The sequence below is a fragment of the Eubalaena glacialis genome, chromosome 7 (assembly GCF_028564815.1).
Source record: "Eubalaena glacialis isolate mEubGla1 chromosome 7, mEubGla1.1.hap2.+ XY, whole genome shotgun sequence".
NCBI classification, from domain to species: domain Eukaryota; kingdom Metazoa; phylum Chordata; class Mammalia; order Artiodactyla; family Balaenidae; genus Eubalaena; species Eubalaena glacialis.
Window position 1 is genome coordinate 23,802,097 of NC_083722.1, and position 20,823 is coordinate 23,822,919.

The 20,823-nt window shown below is 43.7% G+C and overlaps 1 pseudogene; it reads right to left on the reverse strand.

Annotated features, from left to right (window-relative positions):
- Nucleotides 1–4,297: 4,297 nt before the first annotated feature.
- LOC133095676 (vacuolar ATPase assembly integral membrane protein VMA21-like) lies at nucleotides 4,298–6,222 on the reverse strand (annotated as a pseudogene).
- Between the last annotated feature and the right edge of the window lie 14,601 nt (nucleotides 6,223–20,823).

Here is a 20,823-nt window from a genome sequence, read left to right on the forward strand (position 1 = left end):
CCTCCCTCCCTCCCTCCCTCCCTCCCTCCCTCCCTTCCTTCCTTTCTTTCTTTCTTTTTCTTTTTTCTTCTTTTTTTTTTAAAATTTATTTATTTAATTTATTTATTTTTGGCTGCGTTGGGCCCTCGTTGCTGGGTGCAGGCTTTCTCCAGTTGCCGGGAGCAGGGGCTACTCTTCGTTGCTGGGTGCAGGCTTCTCATCTTGGTGGCCTCTCTTGTTGCAGAGCCCGGGCTCTAGAGCGCAGGCTCAGTAGTGTGGTGCATGGGCTTAGTTGCTCTGCGACATGTGGGATCTTCCCAGACCAGGGCTCGAACCTGTGTCCCCTGCATTGGCAGGCGGATTCTTAACCACCGCGCCACCAGGGAAGCCCTCTTTTTCTTTCTTTTTTTGGCCCCATGGCATGTGGGATCTTAATTCCCCAGCGATTGAACCCACGGTCCGTGCACTGGAAGCATAGAGTCTTCACCACTAGACCTCCAGGGAAGTCCCCCTCCCTCTCTTTCTACCTCAGTTCACACAAATACGTGTTCTATTGATACATACTTATCGACATCTAACGTGTCTCACAGGTTCCCAGTGTGCTTACCTTTATAAATTCCATCTGTCCCATTTGTCTTCTTGTCTTCTATAGCAGAACTGGCTATTCCCAAACAATAGGCAGGTGTGCTTTACATGGGCGCTTATACTGGATTGCTGCCTACCTCAACACCTTCCAGTTTCAAACCATTACCAAGCTCTGCCCATTTTTAACTTCCCATTTCTCAAATCTGGACATTCCTCTCTATCCTCATCAAACCAACCCATAGCACTGCTTGCTTGGTTTATAGCCAGAGTCTTTCCAATTGGACTCCTTCCCTCCCATCTTAACCATTTAAAATCCATCCTCCTTGATATAATCAGGGTAATCAATCTGGAAATATGTGTCTGACTGCATAGCTCTCTGCTGCTCCTTCAAGGATTCCCTTTCGTTCTCAGGATGACTTCCAAGCTCCTTAGCAGACTAAACAAGGCCCCTCAAAGGCTTACTTCACCCTCATCTCCCACCACTCCCTGCCTTCACTCTACACTCTTGGACCAGGAATGTTTGAGCATCTCTACTCCTGCTGCTGTTCCATGTCCCAGTGTCTTCCTGAGACTGTTCACTCTCAAGGGAAGACTCGCCACCCCTTCTGCTCCATACACCAGTGGCATTAAAGCCTTACCCTGGCCTCAAACCGTCTGCCACTCTACTGCACCCCTTTATTTCAGAGATGACCTCTGACTCTTACTCAGAGAATGGTGGGCTAATCCACAATGCACACACACGCACCCTGCACACTCATCTATGGGCTGTACTGCCCTAACGGGGCCATCCCTTTTCTTCCTCAAGTTTCTTCCTTGGCCTCCCTTTGACCCCCTGGTTATTCCCTTCTATCTAGCAGGGGAATAGAGAGGTAGGGAATTTGAGGACAGTGCTCCTCAAGCTTGACAGAGCCTAAGAATCACCTGGGTTTTTTGTTTCCCAGGCCTTTCCTCTCTAGAGCCTGACTCAGGAGGTTTGGGTGGGACCCAATAATCTATTTTTAACAAGCACCTCATTGGTGAGTCTTATGAGATATAATGCCTTGGTTTTAAGTCTCTGAGCTTTACTTTTCTCATGTATAAAATGAGGAAATAGTGCCTGTCTTAGAGGACTAGAGGTAATACCTCTCCCCCTAAAAAAAAAAAAGAAAAGAAAACTGGTAGGTATTTTAAAACACATTGCTAGTCAGACATAACTCCTGTTATCATTGGCTCCTTTTCCAGAAATTTCTCCCTTTAGACTCACTCTTTCTCTTCCCAAAATAGACTCCAAGAATAAATTGTCCTTCTCTACTCCTTAGCCCCTCACTTTTTTCCTCTAATTTTTTTTTTATTGAAGTATAGTTGACTTATAATATTATATTAGTTTCAGGTGTACAACATAGTGATTCAATATTTTTATAGAATATATTCCATTTAAAGTTGTTATAAAATATTGGCTATATTCCCTGTGCTGTACAGTACATCCTTATATCTTACATTTTTTTAGCCCTCGCCGCATGGTACCTGGGATCTTAGTTCCCCCACCAGGGATCGAACTTCTGCCCCCTGCATAGGGAGCATGGAGTCTTAACCACTGGACCACCAGGGAAGTCCCTATATTATTTATTTTATACCTAGTAGTTTGTACCTCTTAATCCCCTGCCCCTATCTTGCCCCTCCCTCTACTCCTCTCCCCACTGGTAACCACTAGTTTGTTCTCTGTATCTATGAGTCTCTTTCTGTTTTCTGTTGTTATAGTCATTCATTTGTTTTATTTTTCAGATTCCACATATAAGTAAAAATATACAGTATTTGTCTTTCTTTGTCTGGTTTATTTCATTAAACATAGTACCCTCCAGGTCCATCCATGTTGTTGCAAATGGCAAAATTTCATTCTTTTTATGGCTGAATAATATTCCATTGTAGATATACATCACATCTTCTTTATCCATTCATCTGTTGATGGATACTTAGATTACTTCCATATCTTAGTTATTATAAATAATGCTGCTATGAACATTGGGGCACATATATCTTTTCAAATTAGTGTTTTTGTTTTCTTCGGATATATACCCAGGAGTGGAATTGCTGGCTCATATGGTTGTTCTATTTTTAGTTTCTTTAGGAACCTCTACACTGTTTTCCACAGTAGCTGTACCAATTTACATTCCTACCAATGGTGCACGAGGGTTGCCTTTTCTCCACATCCTCACCAATAAAATTTATTGTTTGTTGTCTTATTGATGATAGCCATTCTGACAGTGTGAGGTGATACCTCATTGTGGTGTTGTTTGCATTTCCCTGATGATTAATGACATTGAGCATGTTCTCATGTGCCTGTTAGACATCTGTATGTCTTCTTTGGAAAAATGACTATTCGTGTCTTCTGTCCATTTTTAAAATCAGGATGTTTGGTTTTTTGGATATTGAGTTATATGAGCTGTTTATATTTTTTGGATATCAACTCCTTATGAGACATATCATTTGCAAATATCTTCTCCCATCCAAGACGTTGTCTTTTTGTTTTGTTGATAATTTTCTTTGCTGTGCAAAAGCTTTTAAGTTTGATTACATCTCATTTGTTTAGTTCTGCTTTTGTTTCCCTTGCCTAAGGAGACAGATCCAAAAGAATATTGCTAAGACTTATGTCAAAGTGTGTACTGCCTATATTTTCTCCTAGAAGATTTATGGTTTCCAGTCTTACATTTAGGTCTTTAATCCATTTTAAGTTTATTTTTGTATAAAGTGTGAGAAAATGTTCTAATTTCATTCCTTTACATGTAGCTGTCCAGTTGTCCCAACGTCACTTACTGGAGAGACTGTCTTTTCCCCACTGTATATTTTTGCCTCCTTCGTCATAGATTAATTAACCGTATGTGCATGGGTTTATTTCAGGACTCTCTGTTCTGTTCCATTGATCTATATGTCTGTTTCTGTGCCAGTACCATACTGTTTTGATTACTGTAGCTTTGTAGTATACTCTGAAGTTAGGGACCATGGTACCTCTGGCTTTGTTCTTTTTTCTCAATATTGTTTTGGCTATTTGGGGTCTTTTGCAGTTCCATACAAATTTTAGGATTATTTGTTCCAGTTCTGTGAAAAATATCATGGATATTTTCATAGAGGTTGCATTAAATCTGTAGATTGCTTCGGGTCGTTTGGACATTTTAACAATATTAATTCTTCCAATCTATGAACACAGGATATCTTTCCGTTTACTTGTATTGTCTTCAATTTCGTTCATTAATGTCTTAGAGTTTTCAGAGTATAAGTCTTTCACCTCCTTGGTTAAGTTTATTCCTAATTATTTTATTCTTTTTGATGCAATTGTAAACGGGATTGTTTTCTTGCTTTCTCTTTCTGAGAGTTCGTTCCCACTCACGTTTAATTAACAAAATATTTTACTTGATTGCTTTTTTCTGGTAATAAAGTAACATCAACTATCTCAGAATAACACCACAAAGAAAGCGAAAGGCCCTCCAACACCTTTCCTCCCAACATAACCACTGTCATCAGCTTGGTGAATGCTCTAAAAGGTTACTTTTCATGAACCCGCTTTTTTAAACAAAAAATTAGAGTCTACTCTTATGTAACTTCTTTATTTTCTTTTTTTTTCCCAGCCAGTTTCTTTATTTTTCTTTTTTCTTTTTTTGATTTTAACATGTTCTTGCAACTTTACTGAAATCATGAATATCCCAGAGTCATTTACCATTTAAAAAAATCAATTTCATGCTATCAAAAGGTGATATTCACATTAATCCTGTTTGTCTTCACGCCACTGTCATGAGCCTTCATTCCAGGCGCCATAAACAAAGAGGGCCAGCACCACGTGGGCGGCGACCACTGCAACAATAACAGCATAAAAATAGCTGTCCCTACTGGACATCCCAAAGGCACCTTCAAAAACATATTTATCGTGAAATATAACCCAGCAGGTACAGTGATCTTTAAAGCTGTGAAGAACAGGAGCATCTCCAGAGTGAATGCTAATGAACTCTCATTTCTGAAGCCGGGTGGCTGCAGCGCGTTCAGTGACGCTTTATCAAGGCGCTCCGTGCCCGCAGCAGGTGCTCAGAAGAGGGCTGGCCTCAGTGGCTGTGCTCAGTTGGCTTGGGCGACAGGTCAGTCCAGGCGGGCTGCATTGGAAGTGCCTGCGAGCTCAGACTGACCGGCCTACTACCCACTTCCTAATTGCAAAATCCACCAACACTTTTCAGCCCTTATCTGATGTGGTCTCTCAGCCGCCTGTGACTCTGGATGTCACTTCCTCCTGTCACTCTCCTGTTTGGGAGCTGACTCCTCTCCCCTGCCTCCCAGACTGGCTCCAGTACCCCAGCCGTGACTATTGGGTTTTCTGAGTCACTTCCTCAAGCCCTACCCTCTGCTCATTCTCCAGGTGTTGCCTGGAAACACCCACTCACCTCTGGACTTCTCTCATTACCCTCCTAGCTCCCATCGTCCCTCCTCCACACAGCTGCTTTTTCAACACAAGTCTGATCATTTTACTGCCCTGCCTGAGATTCCTTCAATGAGACCTTCCCCAATGCCTTCAAAAATAGTCCATTTCTCCACCTGGCTCCTGTGAGAAACGAACCTGACCAGTATTTGGAATCAGAAAAATCTGGATTGACGTTTCTCACTCAACAACATACCAGCAGTGTAAATTTAGGGAAGCTGTGTAACTTCTAAGTCTCTCTCTCTCTCATCGGTAACACAGGAAAACAAGACTAAGGAATATGGCTGAGAGTCAAGAGTTTAATGTTAGTAAATACCCAGAATGCAAGGGCAGAGAGGAGGGCTCTAAAAATCGATATGCTCTGATTCAGCCTATGCTTTCCTACCCTCAGTCAGATTTTCAGATCTCCCTGTGATTCCCAGAAGCCCACTCTAGCTGCCCAGTTGCCTGGAGTGCCCTTTTCCCCCTCTGGTTTGTCTGCCCAAGACCCTGCCTATCTTCCAACATTATTGAATTTCAGCCACTTCCTCTCAAGCTTTCCTGCACCTCTGAATGTAGAATTCACATCCTCCTTTGGGAGGTCCCTGACCCTACACATTCTGCTGTGATAACATCTTTAATATTTTATTGCACTACTCTGCTCACTCAATCGTTTTTTTTTTTTTCTTTTTTCTTAAACCAAACTAACACCCTTTAAGATGAGATTTTATTCATCTTTTCATCCCTCGCACCAAGCACAAAATAGTTCATCAGTAGTGGGGGGTTGCCAACACCAATTCGATATAAAACTCATTTCCCCCTCTGCTCAGTTCCTGCCATGATGTAGGACTAAGTGTAGGGATTAAGTTTCAGACTGAAGTGTGGTGGGAGAGGATTTGGGGTAATGTTACTTATGGCCTTATCTTCTCTCAGCTTTGGCAACCTTGTCTCCCCAGACCTCTGTTGCTGGGCTGCAGGAAGCGCTCACAAAGGGCTTCACAGAGGTTTGGGGGAGGGTGTGCTTGGGGTGAAGCGGAGAGGGTGGACACAACTGAGTGGCCCTAGAACTCAGCGCCCCCGTGAGGCACGGTCAGGCCTTGGGGCGGTGGGGGCGGGGCACCTGGCTTTGGTTTCCCCGGGGGGCAAGCCTCTCGCTGCAGGTTTGGGGATCGGGCATGGAGGGGGTATGTGCAGCAGCACAGCAGCAGCACCAGTAGGAACCGGCCAGGGCCCGGCTCGCTCATCTAGCTCCGAGGCAGGGCGAGCCCCACTGCCCGACCCGGCTCCCCGTGGCGAATCCCAGGGAGGCTCCCACTGGGCCATAGCTGCTTGAGAGACGGGACTTTTCCTTTTCCTTGAATCCCTTTGGATTAAATCTAGTCAGAGCCAGGCTTCTGCCCTACCCTGATGGACAGAGGTGCTTTGGTTCATCCTGACTGGATTAATGAATTTAAATTGTTCTTCCAGGGCTTCCCTGGTGGCACAGTGGTTAAGCATCCGCCTGCCAATGCAGGGGACCCGGGTTCCAGCCCTGGTCCGGGAAGATCCCACATGCCGTGGAGCAAATAAGCCCGTGCACCACTACTACTGAGCCTGTGTGACACAACTACTGAAGCCTGCGTGCCTGGAACCTGTGCTCCGCAACAAGAGAAGCCACTGCAATGAGAAGCCCTCGGCAACTAGAGAAAGCCCGCGCACAGTCACGGAAGACGCAACGCAGCCAATAAATAAATAAAATATATTTTTGGAAAAAATTTAAAAAAATAAATTGTTCTTCCTCGGTCACCATGGGATTATGACTGTTTTTATGCTCAGACTCCTCTTCACCAGTTAAATATTATGCTTTTAAAAATCTACTTTCGGGACTTCCCTGGTACTGCAGTGCTTAAGAATCTGCCTGCCAATGCAGGGGACACAGGTTCGATCCCTGGTCTGGGAAGATCCCACCTGCCTCGGAGCAACTAAGCCCCTGCGCCACAACTACTGAGCCTGCGCTCTAGAGCCCGGGAGCCACGACTACTGAGCCCACGCGCCACAACTACTGAAGCCCGGGCGCTCTAGATCCCGTGCTCCACAACAAGAGAAGCTACCACAACGAGAAGCCCGGCACCGCAACGAAGAGTAGCCCCCGCTCGCTGCAACTAGAGAAAGTCCACAGGCAGCAACGAAGACCCAATGCAGCCAAAAATAAACAAAAATGTTTTAAAAAATTTAAAAATCGACTTTCATGTCTGATTTCCTAACCTCTGACTAGCCCCAACTTCCATTCTCAGTTACTGGAGCATTTGAAGATGCATGGGTGTTTTTCTGGTTTTGTTTCAAATTGTGGTAAAATACACACAACATAAAATATACCATTTTAACCATTTATAAGTGTACCATTCAGTGGCATTAAGTACATTCACATTGTTGTGCAACCGTCGCAAAGAAACTTTTGTTATGTAGTCAATATAAAATTTAAAGTATAAAAAGTAATATGTGCTTCTTGTTATGGGTGAATGCTCCAAAAATTTATAAACGAAAAGTTAACAAATGTATTCTGTTTCCACCACCAAGAGGTAACCACATTAACAGTCTGCCGTGTAACCCCTCCAGATGTTTCTTTAATGACCATACAAGCAGATGTCCACATATTTGAGGGTTTTATTTTTTGCTTTTACAGGGATGTGATAATGCTGTTCATAATAGTCTGCAAATCACACACATCCCTCTGTACATATAGATTAAACTCCTTCTTTTTAATAACTGCATAATAGTCCATGATATGCATGCATCACAATTTATCTAGTCTTTCACTGGATGGACATTTGAGTTGTTTCCAGTTCAGCACAACAAATAAAGCTACAATAAACATCCTTACATGTTCTTAACCTGCTACCTCCATAGGAGATATTCCCCACCTTGGACTGCTGGGTCAGGGAGTGGCAGGTATTTTCCTTTACATTGTCAGATTATGTTCACAAACAATGGAAGCAGTTTCCAGTCCCCACAGTTTCCATTCTCAAGAATGCCCCTGTCCCTGTATCTTTATCAGCTGTAGATGTTATGGCTAATCAGTTGAGTGACCTTTCATGGGTTTGCAGACCATTTGGAATTGTAATTAAAGATTTTAATGAGGCTGAACTGCCAAGTTTATCTCTGCCTCAAAGAGACTTTAGCTTCCCTATTAATTCAGCCAGGATCAGTGCTGCTTGGTTTCGCAATAATCAGGTTCTGAGGCTGGCTATGGCCGTGGTACCCATGCGGAACACCACGGAATGTAGTCAAGGGCTGTGAGAGGTTTGGAAGAAGGCTGGACCTAGGAGAAGTGTGGGTGGGCAGTGGTGACCAGTAGAACCCAAAGGTCCTGGGCCTATGTCCTTGGGGAGTGGTCTCTTCACCCCACCTGTCTGCCTTGTTCTGGAATGAGCTTGCTCATCTTTCAGGAAGACTGAAAGGAATTCAGTCAGAAAGACATTATTTACCTGTGTGCAGATATGAATTCCAGTAAAGAGAGTTCTGGAACCTGTCATACCCTGTGTGTCAGCTGCATCCAGGTCACCTTCCTTGAATTACCCCTGTCCTCCCTCCAAGGATGGGGATGACACCTAATTTTAACACAGAAGGAGATTATTACAATCTTCTCTAGTGCCTTCGTTCCCCCCAGACAGTAAACTCTTTGAGAGCAGGAGCTGTCTTACTCATTTTCTTATCCCCAGAGGCAAGGACAGCTCTTGGCACTCAATAGGCACTCAGTTGTGAAGCGAATGGGCTGGTGTGGGGAAAGGTAAAAGGTGGAAAGGCAGAGACCCCAGGAGAAGAAGGGTCCATGAAAGGCAAAAGCAATTTCTTCTTCCTTCCTCCCCAACTCTAGCTATTGTGCAGAGAGGGAGAGGAAGGGGTGCTGGGTAAATTAGAGGGGATGATTTCAATTCTTTGAGGAAGGCATGGGGGAGGGGAGGGAGGGATGCTTCTCCACTGTTTTAGTGCAGATCCAGCTGATGCATTATCCCCAGTCTCACCACCCATTCAAATTCTTCCCCCTTCTTTGGGGTCCTGAGATGGGATAATGGAAACAGGGCAGGCTTGGAGGCTGGAGTCCTGGGTATCCATCCAGCTTTGCTCCCGGGTGATGTTGTAGACTGATGAGTTAAGCTCTGGACTCTCAGGTATAGATGTCTGAAATGGAAGGTTCCTCTTCACAGGAACATTGTGAAGATTAAAGGAGATTCTATCTAAAGTTCCTGGCAAAGAGTACATATGCTACAAAGAAGCAAGCTACTTCCCCTCTCAATCCCAACCTCTGCCCCCCAAACCCTTAATGCTTCCTCTGGCCACATTGATCTCTCTCTTTCCTGAAATCATACGAGTCACAAAATGTTGGCTTGCAGATATGTAGGATCTTATATCATTATCCTGTGGTTGTGGTATGTTTGTTTTACTCTCTTCTCTTAAACAAAGTGTGGAGGTGCCAGATAGCAGGGCTTTTGAGCTCTTTCTGCTCCTCTTCTCTCTGGCCTAGTTTGGGTGCTTGTCAGGTGTCTCTTGTCATCAGTCATGAATCTGCCCTGAAAAAGCTGTTTGTGCCACCTCCTTACTCTCTCTGGGGCTTCAGCCCATGCAGATGGTATTTGGTAGATTGAAACAGGGTGTGGGAGGGGTCCGAAGAGCAGGAGCTCTTTTTTTTTTTTTTTAAGTGAGTGAGTTTTTGTTTTTGTTTTTTTTTAAATTTATTTATTTATTTTTGGCTGTGTTGGGTCTTCGTTTCTGTGCAAGGGCTTTCTCTAGTTGCGGTGAGAGGTCCGCTCGTGGTGCGCGCACCTCTCACTATCGCGGCCTCTCTTGTTGCGGAGCACAGGCTCCAGACGCGCAGGCTCAGTAGTTGCGGCTCACGGGCCCAGTTGCTCCGCGGCATGTGGGATCTTCCCAGATCAGTGCTCGAACCCGTGGCAGGCAGATTCTCAACCATCGCGCCACGAGGGAAGCCCAGAGCAGGAGCTCTTAATGAGCTCAGGAGAGAATCATTTGATTAAATAATTCATATCTTTATAGGGATAACAGAGCAGAATATTTGACTTTCAGACTGTTAAAACTTGAAGTGGTCCCTACCTTCAAAGAGTCTACAGTTGAAGGAAGGTAGACAAATGTTTTAAAAGATACACAATAATACCAAGTCACATTCTGAAGAAGCTAAAGAAGACACAAAAATGGAGAATTCCATTGTATTTGTATTGAATTAACCAGCCCCCTACTGATGGATTTTTGGTTGTTTCCAGTTTTTGCCTTTACAGTGCTGTGGTAGATGTCTTCATACATCTTGCTTTCAATTATCTTATTTTTATTATTAACATTAACAATCTGGGGGAATTCCCTGGCGGTCCAGTGGTTAGGACTCCTCGTGTCCACTGCCAGGGGCCGGGTTTGATCCCTGGTGAGGGAAGTAAGATCCCGCATGACATGCAGCGCGGCCAAAAGGAAACAAAACAAAAACATTAACATTTTTTTGTTAGAAACATTTTTAAATTGAGGTATGATGTACATATAGTGAAATGAACAGAACTTTAGTGAATCAAACGATGAATTTTAACAAATACATGCAGCTATGTCACCCACACCCCTATCAAAATATAGAATGTTCCCTTCACCCTAGAACATTCCCTTTACTCCCTTTCATTTAGTCCCCCTTCCCCAACCAAGCATCCACTGATCTGGTGACTATCACCACAGAGTAGTTTTACCTGTTTTAAAACTTGATACAAATGCACTCACAGAGTATGGTCTTCTCTGTGTCTGGCTTTTTGCCTTTGGCATAATCTCTATGTGATCCATCCATGTTGTTGTATGTATCAGTAGTTCTTCATTTTAATTGCTGAGTAGTATTCCATTGAAGATTGGGCCACAGTTTTTGGCTATTTGAGGGTATTCTGAGTTTTTCGCTACTACAAATAAAGCAACTACTAACATTCTTGTACATGGTTTCTATAGACATATATCTTGATTTCTCTTGAGTAAATACCAAGGAATGTACATGCTGGTTACAGATTCCTTGTTGTTTTACTTTATTTGAAGATCCAAAACTAATTTCCAAAGTAATCATTTTATATTCCTATAGGCAATGGATAGGAGTTTGGGTTGTTCCACATCTTTGCCAACATTTATAGTTATTAATCTTTTTACTGTTAGCTTTTCTGATGGGTGTAGTGGTTTCTAACTGTGGTTTCAAAGTTTTGACTTTGTATTTTCCCGATTGATGCTGAGAACTTTTTCATATATGTATTGTCCATTCATGTATCTTCCCTTTGTAAGGTGCCTATTTAAGTCTTTTACTCAGTTTTGTTGTTGCTGTTGTTTGTCTTTTTATTATCAAGTCATAGCAGTTGTTCATATACTCTGGATACAAATCCTTTGTCAGATACATGTATTGCAAACATTCTAACAAAGGAGTTTCTTTAAAAAAAAAAAAATTCTTCTGGAAAGCAAAATCTACTGATTTTTCACACATTATTGAGAATAATGGCCCAGATTGTGAGGTCCTAGCCCACAGGAACTTCACATTATTGTCTTTGTATTCAGAAAGTAGGCCAAAGTACTTAATTTCTCTGAGGGACCCAGGAGCTATTGGAGAATTCATTCTTCAGGTTGTAAAAGCTATTTCAGAAGATCCCTCTGAAGATTGTGGAAAGAGCTACATAAATGATAATTCGCTTTCCCTAAGCTTTGGATCCAAAGAATGCTCAGAATCCAGCCCTGCCTCCCAGTCCGCGCCCCCCCACCCCCCCCCACCCCAAGAGTTTGACACCCAAGGCCTATTTGTGCCTGTGGTCCTTCCTTCATCCTTCTTTCTTGGTTCTATTCACTTCATTCTGGCTTCTGCTCACATTCCTCAAGGAAGTCTCTTCTGGTCAAGGTCACTAACATAGTACTGTTAATTCTAATGGAGATGTCTGTCCTCATCTTTCTTTACCTCTCAGCAGCTTTCCCCATAATTGACAACTCTTTTTATTTATTTATTTTGCTCAGTTCTTTTGGATTTACTTCACAAATTTTTTACAAAGTAGTTCTAGTTGGAAGAAAAGAATAGAGAATTATAAGAAAGCTTTATGGAGGCACCATGCAGGTTTGTCAATTTGTAATATTTTAATATCATTTGCTATATGTGGTATACATAGTAAACAGTAGAAACATATGCAAACAGTCTTCATTTTGCATGGTTTTGATATGCATGTGTTTCAGTTAACATTTTCCTGGCCAGGATGGCTTGGGGGGTGTGTGTGTGTGTGTGTGTGTGTCTTGAATTTGGTGTATGCTTTTTTTACTAAGGATTTAAAAAATCCTCTTGTTAGGTATGTTTTAAGACTGTATAAATTGTTTCTTGCTAAACGTATCATTCTGTAGCATACTTTTTCATTTAACATTGTACATGAGATGAATCCATGTTTATACAAATAGTTCATTTGTTTTCATTGCTGGATAGTAGCCATGGTACGAATATGCTACAATTTCTCTCTCTTTTTCCTCTTCATTGACTTTTAGTTTGTTTTTATCACAGACATGGCTGCCTGCAGTGAACATTTTTGGGTACCTCTACTTGGTCCCTTGTGTGTCCCGCTAGGATATGTTTGTAAGTGTGGAATTATTGCACTTCTTTACTACGAGATGCCAAATTGTTCTCCGAAGTGATTGTATTAATATATATGTATACTCTGCCCACCCCCCCAAGCGCCCTTGTGACATACAGTTCTAGTTTTCTTCTTACCACCCTGGCTGCTCCTTCTCAATCTCCTTTGCCGCCTCCTTTTGCTGTAAATTTGGCATGTTTAAGAGCGTTAACTGGGCTGCTTATTCTGTTTTTACTGCTTTCCTAATTGCTCTAGTTTCACCCAGTCACAGGATTTTAAATATCATCTGTACACAGATGGCTCCCAAATATGTATCTCTACATATTTCCATAGTGTAAAAAATAATCGTGTCAAAATTGGTACTCAAATATATTGCAGATCGGATTGTAAATTGGTAATGTTTTTATGAAGGACAATATGGCAATCTCTGTGCAAATTTTTATTTTTTTAATTAATTATTTTTTGATTAATTTATTTATTTGGCTGCGTTGGGTCTTCGATGCTGCGCGGGGGACATATATACACTATTATGTATAAAATAGATAACTAATAAGAACATGCTGTATAAAAAACTAAACAGGGGCTTCCCTGGTGGCGCAGTGGTTGAGAGTCTGCCTGCCAATTCAGGGGACACGGGTTCGGGCCCTGGTCTGGGAGGATCCCGCATGCCTCGGAGCGACTGGGCCCGTGGGCCAGAGTTGCTGAGCCTGCGTGTCTGGAGCCTGTGCTCCTCAACGGGAGGGGCCGCGATGGTGAGAGGCCCGCGCACCGCGATGAAGAGTGGCCCCCACTTGCCGCAGCTGGAGAAAGCCCTCGCACAGAAACGAGGACCCAACACAGCCATAAATAAATAAATAAATAAACTACATTCCTTTAAAAAAAAAAAAAACTAAATAAAATAAAATTCAAATATTCAAAAAAAAAAAAGCATTGCATATCTATACAATAAAGTACCATAAGAATTTTTTTTAAAAAAAGGGACTTCCCTGGGAGTCCAGTGGTTAAGACTCTGAGCTCCCACTGTAGGGGGCAGGAATTTGATCCCTGGTCAGGGAACTAAGATCCCACATCCTCATGGTGAGGTTAAAAAAAAAAAAAAAAAGGACATAGGAAGACTTTTTTTTTTTTTAATGAATTAATACTTGGCTGCAGTGGCTTCTCTTGTTGCGAAGCACGGGCTCTAGGCACACGGGCTTCAGTAGTTGTGGCGTGAGGGCTCAGTAGTTGTGGCTCGCGGCCTCTAGAGCGCAAGCTCAGTAGTTGTGGCCCACAGCCTTAGTTGTTCCGGGGCATGTAGGATCTTCCCGGACCAGGGATCGAACTCATCTCCCCTGCAGTTGCAGGCAGATTTGTAACCACTGCACCACCAGGGAAGTCCCTGCATTTACTTTCTTTACATATCTTTCAATCATTAAAAGGTAAAATAAGGGCATGATTAGTTAACAAATGCAAGTTGTTTGGTCAAGAAACCGACTGTTTTATTTTATTATTGTTTTTTTGGCCGCGTCGGGTGGCTTGCGGGATCTTAGTTCCCTGACCAGGGATCGAAACTGGGCCCACAGCTGTGAAAGCGCCAAGTCTTAACCACTGGACTGCCAGGGAATTCCCATTTTAAAATTTTATTTTATTATCTTTATTATTATTATTACTGACCAAATCTTGATTTAAGCAGGAAAGCCCAATGTACAGGGCATTTTTTTGGTGGTTGGACACAACACTTGTAGCTTCAGCAATCTCAGGACGCCCTCTAGTGTCCATGTGGGCTCAAGGTCTCAATAATTAGAAGATCAATCACTTTGGAGTTTCACCTAGGACACCTGATTGAAGCCATTTGCCAACACTTCAGGGCTCTCATTATTGGCCCATACTGTTATCCTTCAAGTTTGCCCATGCCTATCAGACTATGTCACCCTATCTTTGGATCAGAAAGTGTGATCAGAGCCCCTCTGTCACATCATAGGCCCAAACAACCGAGGTATGGTGGAGGAAGGCCTGAAGGTCAACGTGCTGAGGGGTAAGGAGGGGCCTGAGGGTGTAGGAGCCAGTCTGGGGAGCTGCAGCAGCCCCAGGTGCTGAGCATAGAGCACTGCCTCTGGATCACCCTCTCTGACCTCCACGTCTGGTCCCTACCTGTCTGTCTGCCATTCCTGTGACCCCAAGGCAATCAAACACTGATCACCGCGGTGGGAGTGGAGTTCCAGGGTCGGTCAGGTGTGGTCTGGTTTGTCTGATACCGCTGTCTCAAAGCTCCATTCCGATATTAGAAACCAAAGCAGACTCATAAATCCTTGCTCTTCCTCCATGAAAGTGGTTCTAGTGTGGTTCTCAAAGTGTGGACCCAGGACAGGCTGCACTGGCATCAACTGGGATGCAATTTTCAGGACCTACCCCAAACCTACTGAATGAGAAACTCCAGGGGTGAGGGCCCAGCACTCTTCATTTGAACAAGACTTCCAGCAGAATTTTGCTGTTCAAATCAGGCTTCTCTCTCTCTCAAGTCTCAATATTTAGTAGCTGTGATTCCTGAATAGTCAGATGTTGGGACATACTTTCTAGCCAGGAAGCACCTGGTTCCCCAGTCAGCTTAGACTGAGTCCTGGCCTGGCCCAGGCAAAGAAATGAGTGTCCTGGATTCTGAGTCATTTTTCATTTGTCCTGGGTGTCCACTGGGCTCCTACTTACACCTCAAATTGCAGCTCATATGTTGTCTCTTTTTAAAGGCTTCTGTGACTCCTTGATCAGACCTGACAGACTACATATATGTCCACAAAGCACGTGTGCAGGTTGCACTTACCATTTGCGTTAAAATTTCCTTACCAATCTGCGCCTGAGCAAGACTGTGCCAACCTTGAGTGTAAGGAGAGTGTGGTTCCACCAGCCCCAGCTCTTCCTAAAGGCAGCGCCCAGCACAGAGCAGATATTTAATACACGTTTGACATATGAATGAATGGTCTCTCATAGAGATAGGGAATTGAAACAGGAAACTACAAGCCAAGGATGGCTGGGAGATCAGCCATCTTCCAGATCAGCCAAGCCCAAATCTCCAGATAACTTGTATCTTGGACCCACATGCTCAACTGCAACCCTGAGGGTAAATTCAGTGAAATTTAGATTATCCAGTTGGGATGAGTCACTTGGGGGTGTGTGTGGGGGGAGCACTTGTTGGCCTTAACATTAGGGAAGTTATCTTTGCATTTGTAAAGAGAAGCCTGCTTGATGTGGGAAGAGGGGAGGGAAAATATCGTTTTAGTATGTGTAGGAGTCTTCAGGAGAAAAACTACAGACAGCTCCAGAAATGCTAGGACCCACACTCAGTGACAGAGTGACCCACTCATCTGTCACCCAGGTGGTGCCCAGGTGGGCTTCCCAGGAGGTCCAGTATCATTTAAGTTTCAAGGTCAACATTTTTTTGAGAATCCAGGCCACACATTCAGTATCTCAGGGACTTAGATTCTCAAGCTGTGAAAATGAAAGACTCCGTGCTACTTTCTCAGGTGTGGTGAGATTAAAATTACGTAACAATCAGTAATCTATAATTGATGGTATTCTTAGTGTTGCCTTTATTGCTCAGCCAACTCCCAAACCCAAGAATGGATCAAGGATTGTGGAGGAAGAGTTCATTTCTTCCCTCTGGAGGACCATCAGTAGGGATTTCTGCCCTGTGGAGTCCAAAGGAGAGATGTTGCTTCAAGCTGAGTTGGGAAAGGAGACTTGGACTTTTTCATTAAAATTTCATTTTGCACGTTTTAATACTTCATAATAAGTACTTTATCCTATTAAAAAAGTAAAGCTTGCTCAGTCACAGACAACATATAAAAATGTATAGAAACAGAAAGATGGGAAACCATCTGGTGTCTCCACTGGGAGGATCATGGTGAGCCCTTTGGCCCTTAGTTCCCACCAGCTGCTTCCCATGTATTCGTGTGTCTATACAGGACTGCATAGCTGTAGTTAGCTGTAGTCATACATTATGAATTATTTTGAATCTTGTTTTTGAAAACATTATTATTAACAATAAGCGACTTTATATGATATTACAAACTCTCCTTGAACACTGCTTTTACCAGCTGTATACTATTTCCAAAGAAAAAAGGATATACCTGCTCTTCTGTATCACTTTTTACCATTACAAATAAAATCTGATTAATATTCTTTTTATTTTATTTTATTTTTGGCCACGCTGTGAGGCTTGTAAGGTCTTAGTTCCCTGACCAGGGATCGAACTCAGCCCACAGCAGTGAAAGTATCTAGTCTTTTTATTTATTTATTTATTTATTTATTTATTTATTTATTTATGACTATGTTGGGTCTTTGTTGCTGAGAGCGGGCTTTCTCTAGTTGCGGCGAGCAGGGGCTACTCTTTGTTGCAGTGCGCAGGCTTCTCATTGTGGTGGCTTCTCTTGTTGCAGAGCACGGGCTCTGGCGCGAGGGCTTCAGTAGTTGTGGCTCGTGGGCTCTAGAGCTCAGGCTCAGTAGTTGTGGCGCACAGGCTTAGTTGTTCCGTGGCATGCGGGATCTTCCCGGACCAGGGATAGAACCCATGTCCCCTGCATTGGCAGGCAGATTCTTAACCACTGCGCCACCACAGAAGTCCCTGATTCATATTCTTATGCCTAGGGAGTTCCCTAGTGGTCTGGTGGTTAGGATTTGGGGCTTTCACTGCAGAGGCCCAGGTTCAATACCCGGTCAGGGAACCATGATCCTGCAAGCCACCTGGCATGGCCAAAAATTTAAAAAAATAAAATTCTTACATCTAAATATCCTTCTATATTTTATTTTAAAATCATAGATTTGTTGAATAAAAATTACTGGGTCAAACGGCATGAACATTTTTAAGGCTTGTCATACATGTTTTCAAATTGCTTTTCAAAAGCACTATGCCAGCTTATATTCAACCCATGTTTACTGAGCCCCTACTATGTACTGGGACTGTTCTACATGCTAGAGATACAAGTGGTGACAAGTAGACAAGGTTCCTGTTTTAAAGAACATATATTTCAATGATACAGATGACAAAAGCAATTATTCTGCTATCAGTGATAATTGCTCTGGAGAAAAATATGGCTGGGCTAGAAGATTGGTGGTGGCAATGGCAGGGCAAATATCTCAGAGAGTTTGTTGGACACGATGTTTCTGAGGACTTGACCTTGGGACACTGGACCTGAATGGAGGGGGGGATCACCCATGTGGGTCTCTGGGGAGGAGGTGCACTTGGGGAGTCACAGCAGGGACAGGAGCCCTGGGACAGGACTGGGCAGTGTCAGAGACCCATGTGAGTAGATGAGTAAGCCGGGCTGCCAGTGGTGGGCTGAGGCCAGGGTGGCCAGAGGGGCCCTGTAATGAGGGGCTTGTAGGCAGTGGTGAGGGACTGGGATTTCATTCTGCCTAAGAAAGGAAGACACTGCAGTGTTCCGTGGGATGTGGTGGTGAGGATGTGCTCTAACTCACAGTTTAAAACTTCATGTCATCTGTTACGTGGGTAAAGGACAGCAGGGCATGAGAGCCAGCAGGGAGCCCACCTGGAAGGCTAGCCTGTTTACTATTGTGGGGAGGACGGTTCTAGGATGGAAGCAGTAGAGCTGTGAGAAGTGACTGGATTTAATGTTGATACATTTTAAAGATGGCGTGAGCAGTAAGTCAATGAAGAACCACACATTTATTTACTTATCTTAATTCCACACTTGATTCCAGGTGGCTTACTGCAACAAACTCAGTGTAATATACATGAATTATTTAAAAATCAATACAAAAATATAAATTTTAAATGTTGAGACTGGGGTTCAAGTTAGAACATTACTAGGCAAGCTGGAATATCTGAAACATTTGTTGAAATGGAGAGTTTACTGTTTACCTAGCCATGGATTTCATTGGCTCAAAATCTCTTATGATTATTGCCTAAAAGAGCCATGGGTGGGACCATAGCTCAGGGTCAGTCCCTTGCTTCCTGCTTCTGGTTCCATACTTAGAGTAAAGCAAATTAATTCCAAGATGTTCAAAGATTAAATCAGCATCTACAAAGTCATTGACTAAATGTAAAAACCTCAGGAATTCAAGGAGATTATACAGTTTTTCCCAGAAATGACCTCACTGTGTGCTGCTGAAGAGATAGTGTTCTTTCTGGGGGCCCCAAGATGTAGGGGCTATTGAGCTATAGCCCTAAATAGAGTTGTTCTTTCTACCTAACAGGTCCCACAAAGCCTTACAGCCAACTTCAGTGATGTCATCTGAACTAGGATTTTGGTTTTCTGATGTTGGTTCTATTTGAGCATTTGTGTGGGCTTAAAAGTGTGACAAATGTTTCCTTGCAATGATATTTCTTTGAGGGAATTTGACATCCACCCTTGGTGGCTCTGACTTCCCTGACCAGTCCCTGGAGGGAATGGACTGTCCTGTACCACTTTTCAGTATCCCTTTGTGTAGGAGTGATCCATAGACTTGGAGTCACAGGGTCCCCCCATCTCACCCTCCTCCTGAACGCAGAGTCCTTTAAGCCTTTTGGTTGTGTGTTGGGGGGGGTGTTTGCAGTCTGCTGATCTGATGAGTGTCATTGTCCCATATCCAGAAATAAAGGCACATGTGACCATAACACCAAAGTCTTGAATGTAGTGCCAAGGTGGGAAGGTTTCCTAAATTTTGACTCTCCACTTACACCAGTGGTTCCCAACTTGGGTATCCCAGATTTACACAGAGAGAGAGCTGGAGGGGGTGGGGTGGGATGTCTAGAGGCGGAGCTACAGATGTCCTTCAGGGTTTCTCTCAGTGGTCTTTGCCTCTCTTTTTTCCTGTGGTTCAGAGGAGTTTGTACTCCAGGAGAAGAAGTCTTTTGAAAAGGGTGAGAGATATTCAGAGATGGCTCTGGGGAGGGAAAAGGATGAGGAGTAGAGACAAAGCAGAGAGGAGCTGGGCAAGAGGTGGAGTCCAGCAGGAGAGGGGCCTGGCCTGAGGGCAGAGAGGGGCCTGGCCTGAGGGCAGCAGGTCTGGAGCCCAGCAGGTCACTGTGTGGAGTCCTAAAGCAAGTGAGGAATGGGGAGAGTGCAGACCTTCTATTGGCCAGAAAAATCAGAATTTGACTTTGTTTTGTTTTTGTGTTTTATCAGGATGAATTGGTAAACCAGTCAGAGTGGCAGATTAGGAGCCTACTTTTTTTTTTTAATTTTAAATTTTTTTTTCATTTATATTTTATACAGCAGGTTCTTATTAGTTATCTATTTTATACATATTAGTGTATATATGTCAATCCCAATCTCCCAATTCATCCCACCACCATCCCCACGCCCCCCCCCGCCACTTTCCCCCCTTGGTGTCCATACGTTTGTTCTCTACATCTGTGTCTCTATTTCTGCCCTGCAAACCGCTTTGTCAGTACCATTTTAGGAGCCTGCTTTTCAAAGGAAAAATGTTACAGTCTCCTCCCAGTTTAAGCTCATCAGAAATCTCCAGGAGAGACCCAGGTCTGCACCAGCCGTGCCTCCCAGGACCGCGTTTTCCCCTCCAACACCTACAGGAAGGGGAACGGGGATGGGTGTGGAGGTTTTGGGTCCTCCCTACCATGCTTTCTTCCTCTCCAGTTATTGTCTGAGTTTTCTTGCCTCCCCGCCACCATCCTCACCCTTCCTTCCTTCCTTCCTTCTTTTATTTTGGCGGCACCATGCTTCTTGCAGGATCTTAGTTCCCCCACTGGGGTTGAACCCGGGCCCTCGGCAGTGAGAGCTCGGAGTCCTAACCACTGGACCGCCAGGGAATTCTCAGTTTCTCTGCGTCCTCTCCTTGAGCCACTGCCAACCCGCGAGCCAGAGCGAGCATCGCCCATATGGGCTGGATGCTCTGACTGAGACACTGCCATTGCCCAGCATTCTTGAAACTTTACATCAGAAAGTCAGTGTCTTGTTCCTCAGACTCGCTCTGAAAGCCTTTATCTTTTCTCAAGGACAAATCGAGGCTCAAGGATAAGGTTTGCCAAGACCTTTTCTCGGCTGGAGGATGCTATGGCACCACGGGTTTGGAACGTGGGTTGAGTATAAATGTGACGGGATCCCTTGTGTCCCCACTGATTTGCGCTTCTTTTTATTAGAGTCTGAGCCTCTTATAAATGTTTGTTTATATTCCGTCTACTCCACTAAAAATACCCCTTTGCAAAGCACTTTGAAAGATTCAGGGCTGTGAAAATGGGAAGGATTATCTCAAAATACAGTTTCTGGTGTTGGATTTTAGTTAACATTTTGGTGTTTAAAAATCTGTAACTTATTG